Source organism: Camelus dromedarius, chromosome 7 (genome assembly GCF_036321535.1).
Source record: "Camelus dromedarius isolate mCamDro1 chromosome 7, mCamDro1.pat, whole genome shotgun sequence".
Taxonomy (NCBI): domain Eukaryota; kingdom Metazoa; phylum Chordata; class Mammalia; order Artiodactyla; family Camelidae; genus Camelus; species Camelus dromedarius.
The window spans coordinates 70,725,005-70,732,068 of NC_087442.1; the positions used below are offsets into that span (position 1 = coordinate 70,725,005).

Below are 7,064 nucleotides of genomic sequence, written 5' to 3' on the forward strand. Positions count from 1 at the left end.
GTGTTCACACTTTTATAGTCATGGCAAATTTGTCACATGGCCCCTACTAAGCATATTTTCATTACTCTGATATAACGTTATATTGAAATGGCCTTCTTCCTTGCTGTCTTATCAATATATAGATATCACTCATCCAATTCTACAGAGTTTTCTAAATCCACTAGGATACTAGGTCTTTGAGCCACAAAAAGGTATTGTTCTTACTCATATTTACTGAAAAATTACCTCATTCATATATAATAATATACTCCATTTGCAGGAAAAAAAATCCCCTTTATTCATAAATATGGGCAGGAAGGAGGAATGCACGTATTTGTTCTCCGGAAGGCGCTCCACAGGCAAACATTTTCCTCCTTTTCCAGTGAACTTTGTACATGTCGGCAGTCTCGGATGCCATGGGCACACAAGCAAGGCAGCTGCCCACGTGAGAGCCAGGCTTTTCAGAGACTAGCCAAAAGATTTAAAGGACAAAAAATTGTGATTCATTCATCTATTCTTGCCCGTTACTTTTTACTATGAATTTTTTCAAATTTATGCAACAGTGACTGGAATAATAAAACCAAACCCGTGTATATATATTCGAATCTCAACAATATGTCTAGTTGTTTCCTCTACTGCTTCCCTCTTGATTTTCATGCAAATCTAAGACATTATATTATTTCATCTTCACTACTTCAGTAAATCTCTACAAGACAAATAACTCTTTAAACAAAACCATAATCACAACATGATTATGACAACTAAAAATGAATGCTAATTCCCTCTACTGATTAACTTTCAAATAATTAAATTCTTACCCCGAGGAATATTCTTAGCCAGGTTTTAGATACTTGGGCTAATATTGATTCAGGTGCTATGCTAATTTCTCCATTTGAAACCGAATTTTAGTCATCTGAACAGCACTTTGCATTAGGTATTATTATTATCTAGTTATTCAGACTGAGATTCACATGAAATGAATTGCCCAAGGTCACAGAGGCAGAACAGGTTCTATTCTTGGCACCTTGCTCCAGTACCTGTACTCTTTCTTACCCAGATCCATATAATTTATTTTATTTCAGAGTAGAAAAATATAAGGAGTGGTATTACACCCAAATAAATGTACCACTTTTTTTCTAAAGTTTCACGTGTATCTGAATATATACAAAAACATACTTTTCTTTCTCGAAATCTACAAATATATTTCTCTTTTTCTTCCTTTTCTCCTTTCCTGCTGATAGTAAACATACTTAGATTTTGCTCATAAACTGAGAAATGCCCATTCTATATTCTATAATAATATTCTATACTAGTAATAAAAGTTTACTAGGAGCTTCTATTTTATTTTCCATAAAATAGTTCATGCATGCCTTGACACATACATACAAACATAAATGTTTTTTCCATCTCGCTAAAATATTTCAGACAGCAAGAGTATTAGAGAATTAATATATAAAATATACTTTGATATGTAATTCTACAATTTCAGTTTACAAATATGTTCTACACTTGAGGTTGACTTCAATGTGAATATAAAATGAAAGGCTAAACAATATCAGGACCCCAAAACTATAGGAACTATAAACAAATCAGGGAAATCACTAAAATCAGGGACTTGACATATACGGAATGAGGGCTGGCTGCATCAAAAGGATACTCACTTAAAAATGTATTGGTTTGAACTAAGCTGTGACTGTACCTTGTTTGAAGGTCGGTTTGTGGTTGTGAGTGCTCCCGGAAAGTTGATTCCAGTTGCTCCTTTTTATATTCACTTCCTGCTTCCCGTTGTCCTGAGGCATCAAAGTAAAGTTTGGAGAAGATTGTGAAATGATTCCTACACATAGATGCCTTATGTCAGTGATTAGGGTAATCTACAATGCGGAAGACATTCTGCCAAGCTGTGCAATGAGTAAGGATGAATAAAGCTCTATGTCCTCCAGTAGAGAGATGGAAAATATAATACTATTCAGGAGGTTAAGTGTTTGCATTTTTTTTTAATGAGGGAGAGGTAATTCAGTTAATTCATTGATTTCTGCTTGGAGGAGGTACAGGGGATTGAACCCAGGACCTCTTGGGTGCTGAACATGCTTTCTACCCCCAGGAGGCTAAGTGTCAATATGAGATATATTTATAAAGTTCTGAGTGTGCTCAACAGAAAGCCATACCAACAAACTGGGGAGAAACCAGGCTATGTTGTGGACAGGTTTTTTAAAATTAATTTTTGTGTGAAACCCTTGTTCCTCCAGGTAAACAAGCTAAAAACCTCACAGGCATTTTCAACTTCTCTCTGTATGTTAGCCTTTACTTCCAACAAGACGTTGTTGATACAAATTCTACCCTTAGGACTGTTTTTCTCTCTGTTCACAATCAGCACAATAAATCAGAAACTTAGCTCATTTTTAAATTTTCCGTTTCTCTTTGTTGAATCTAACAAGGCTTCCAGACTGATTTTGCCGAAGAGCAGTTTTACACTGTTACTGTTATTAGACTTAGGGTTATGGGAAACGTGCCACAGGACAGTAACTCTTTGGAAAGCATCGAGTACTTAAAAATCAAGGTATTATTATCGTATAAGACTGTGGCTCTCAAACTTTGGGATGTATCAGAATCACCTGGAGGACTTGTCAAAACCCACATTGCTGGGTCCTAGATTTTCTGGTTCAGTAGGTCTGGGAAGGGGCCTGTGAATTTGCATGTTTAACAATTTCCTAGACACTACTTAGGCTGCTGGACCTAGGATCACATCTGGAGAACTACTAGTCTGCATCACTATTACTAGCATGGTGAGCAGAAAAAGCACTAGGCTTCTGAGACATTCTGCGTCCTCTTTCAGATGTTCCATTTGCTAGAACTATGAGGTTATGGAAGTTGGGTCATCTCTTGAGATTTCATGTTTTCATCTTGAGCTAGCTCGAACTGGCTTGCAAGGATCATCTTTGTCAATCTGTTTTAAACCCTGGGTTCACTGACATTATTGAAGCCACAATGGGAGCATTTACACCATGAGAATGGACAACTGTTCCAAACCAGTTTTTTTTTCCTTTAATTTTGGAGACCCAATTGTGAAATAATTACCAGCACATCATTGATTAGATCCATATTAATTTTCATATGATTTTGGATGTTATAATAGTTTTGAAACCTCTCAATCCCTTTTGAATTATCTACTTTCCTCTGAGCATCAGATTGATATTTCTCAGACTATATTATAAAAATTATTATGAACTTGGACTTTGAGAAGTCATTTGGCTGTGAGCAAAAGCATTAATGACCATATTCAGTTTAAACTGATTCCAACTTCATGGAAACTTTCATATTATGATGCATAAATGCAGGAAAATAAAAGAAAGACAATCTGAAATAAATGTAGGCCACATTTTCCAAGTGTTCTTCTGGACAGAATGTTTTTACAGATTAGGCCCTAGACTCTTTTCAAACTTTCCTTTATACCTTCTCTAAAGGAAATTTCATCTAATGGTATTCATTAGCGCAATTTGAAAATGACTCCTAAATATGTATTTTCTATAGGAAAAAAAAAAAAAAAAAAAACCTCTTCATTGAGCTTCGGACTCACAAATCCACACCCTGCTTGATATTTCCATTTGGATGATATAAAAGTAACACTACTTCAGTATATACAAAAAACATTCATGGTCTTCTTCCCAAACATGGTTCTCTTCCTCAACATTTTACCTGCTCACTACATTTCATATTTAAAATGTCCTTTGAAACCCTCCTGCTTGTCTCCATTTGAACTATCTCCTTAAGCCAAACTTCTATCGCTTCTTACCTGGACTGACCTGCTAGTTAATCTCCCTTCTCCACTCTTATCTCCTTCCAATACATTTCCCTCACTGGATGGTCATTACAAACCTAAGTCTGATAATACTTTACTTCTTCTTAAAATCCTTCACTGACTTCCTTTATTTTTAGGTTAATAATCAAAAGTGTCTCACGAACCAGCATTACAGGGCCAGCCAGCATGAACTGACTCTCGTCCAGGCACACATCAAACCAATCTTCTCCTTGGTCTCTATCGGGAATCTTACTGGCTTCCTTTCAATAAACAGTCCCTGGAGGCTCAGGGCCTTTGTACATGCAGTCCCCTCTGTCTTGTATCACTTCATTCCCTCATCTCTTTCTATAAATAGGGTCTCGGTTCATAATCACTTCACTGGGAAACCCCTGCCTCCCAAAGAGTACAGAAGAACGTCTTTCCTATAGCACTATGTGGTTTTTTGTTTTGTTTTGTTTTGTTTCATGGCTTTTGTCAGTTAGAATTTCATAGGCATTTCTGTTTTATTTGATTAATGTCTGTTTCCTCTCAATAGACTATAGGCTCCACAAAAGTCTGTTTATATTCACTATTATAGTGTCAATATTTAACAGACATGCAGTAAAAACTCAATGTTTATGTAGACTAACCAGAATTTACTTTGTTCCCTCTCTCCTTCTTCCCCCTTTCTCTTTCTTTCTGTCTCTCTCTCTCCCTTCCGCCCTCCCTCTCTCTTCCTCCTTCACATCCTTCCCTCTCTAACTCTTTCAAGATTCCCTCCCCCTAAATACATCAGTGAGAGATGTTCATTCCTATAACCTGCAAGTCATTCTAAGACCTGCCCACAAGGCTGTAATGTAGTATGGCTGCATATGAGAATCCTCTGGGGACCTTTCAACAAATACCCATGCTTAGGCCCACCACAGACCAATTAAATCAGCATTTCAGGAGGTGGGGTCTCAGGCAGCATTTTTTTTTTAAAGCTCCCTAGGTGATTCTAATGTGTAGCCAGAGTTGTGAAACATACTCTAATGGAAGGAATCTGAATACCCATCTGCTGCTCATGAACCATACAAGCCATGGTTTTTTGGCTAGGAAATTTCTAATTCTAATTAAATGATACTTATATTCATTCACTCATTTATTCATACACGTATTCAAAACTTACAATTTTAAACAATATGTTATTAAATTTTATATTTATTTGCACTAATATTTATTTATTACTAGAAGCAAAGATTTCTACAAGGAGTTGTGAAAGACTGTTCAATGTGGCTAGATACTTTCCAGATTCTGATATTTTGAATGAACTCTTCCCTCACTTTGCTACTATGAGTTTAAATCATAAATTTAACTCCAGAATTTTCTCTTTGCTTATCCTCTCACTGTACATATTACGTGAACACATGGTAGACTTTCAAAGTAATTGCACAAATGTGATAATGCAGACATTGTTTATCCAAGAAAACTCATGAACCCCTTCTGCAAAATGGGCAAGTCCATGTAAAAATACTCCTTTGATCTAAGAACTGTGGAGCCTTTCTGACTGCTGTAACATCTAGGGGACAGCAGTTAGGGGTGCTACAGAAAGAGAAGCTGAAGAGCTGTTGGGGGTGGGCAGGAAGGGCAGCAATGTTTAAACAGAGACATGGGGAAATCAGGAAGCTTTCTCCTCAAAGGGCAACTGCTGCTGGAGCAACTGACTCATCCTCCCAGCATTGTCTGTCCTAGATACAGGGAACAGGAAGTGAAAGTTCAGTGTTGCTTACTGTCAATTACCATCCACATAAACAGACACAGGAAGACCAAGTCATGTTTCTTAGCCTTATTGCCCTTGGATGTTTTGATAATTGTTAGCTATTTACTCAATATAAATAGTAAACTTACGAACCCCCAAGGCCAAATTTTATAGTTTTCTTTTTGAATTCCTGTCTTTTAAAAGCATGATCTTTTCCCACACATTTTCCTTTTGAATTCACCAACCTCTGAGCCCCTTGCCTTTCCTCACCTTCTGCTTTTGGCAGAGAAGGTCTCATCATCCAGTCCCCTCATAAAGGTAAACTCGGTGCCAGGGCGTAATCCCCTTGGGTCACTAATGGATATTCACACATCTGAGAATGCTGTTAAGAAGCTTCTGAAGTGGAATGCGATTCCAGCTATAGCAATTACGTTCTGCTCATATTTCCTAGTTTAGACTCCGGGGAGTTCAACCACTGCCTATTAGCAGGCTGACGATGGAAGGAAGCGCTGTAAATCTCACAGCAATGATAAAGCTGAAGCTCCTGGAAGAAGTAGGAAAGAGTGAATTGCAATTAAAAAACAGAACCATGAACCTTGGCCTTTTAAAAGAACAACACCCACAGTAAGTTAATGAAGAACACGAGAGGATAAAATAAGCTGTAAACATTTCATATATCTCTTTTCAGTTATCATCTGGGCTGCAAGCAGAATGAAAGAGGAAGCTACACACCAAGAATCCAAATTAGTCTGTAAAATACATCTACTTTTCAAACTAACACCGTATCATTCTGAACTTTTTAGAATATTTCCTTTACATATAATTTGGTCACCACTGTTAAGACAGAGAGGCAAAGAGTTTATATTCCCTATCGTATAAGTACCATTAAAGAAGACTGTTTAGGACTTTTAAACATAGCTCTCCAAAGAGGAGTTGACTTCTTTTTAAACTAGTATAGAGAGAAGAAAATACGCTAAATATCACACATAGAGAGTTTACTAAATGCCACAGGTTGTGTATGAAGCTTTACAACAACTAACAACGTTAGAGGTTTTATTACTGTGCTCACTTGACAGCTGTGGACGCTGATGTTGAGAGAGATTACGTAATTCAGTGGTAAAACCACAGACGTGAAATAACAAAATAGGGATGGGGACCCCGTTCTGTCTGATTCCAAAGTTCACAGGTTTTATTTCACCTGATGTTTCCTACTGTGATTCTACCTAGTTTCTGTTTGAGGGGGTGGAGATAAGAATTTAAAGACCAAAAAGGATGTCTCAAAACACAAGTGCTTTAAATAGAAATGCTGGATTTTTAAAATGACAATCTGGTGAGTTGACAGCTCATCTTTCCCCACTGTTTAAACTTGTTAATTAAGATTTTGATTTTAATGAGGCAAGTTTCCTGACCATACCTCACAGACACTGAATGGCTTCACTGATTACTGACTAGTGGGGACTCTGCCCTATGTGCATGATAGGAGGAAAGCTTGCTATTTAGGCTGAAGGAAAGGGAGAGAGATGTGTAATATAATTTTAAAAAGACATGAAAATTAAGACGTAAGAATGATGA

The 7,064-nt window shown here is 37.1% G+C and overlaps 1 long non-coding RNA gene across 1 annotated transcript; it reads right to left on the bottom strand.

Moving 5' to 3' along the window:
* Window positions 1-260: 260 nt before the first annotated feature.
* On the bottom strand, window positions 261-6,254 carry LOC116153912 (uncharacterized). Its single transcript, XR_010381795.1, has 3 exons — window positions 5,763-6,254; window positions 1,679-1,769; window positions 261-447 (listed from the first exon to the last, which is right to left on the bottom strand). It is a non-coding gene; the product is annotated as an uncharacterized LOC116153912 (long non-coding RNA).
* Between the last annotated feature and the right edge of the window lie 810 nt (window positions 6,255-7,064).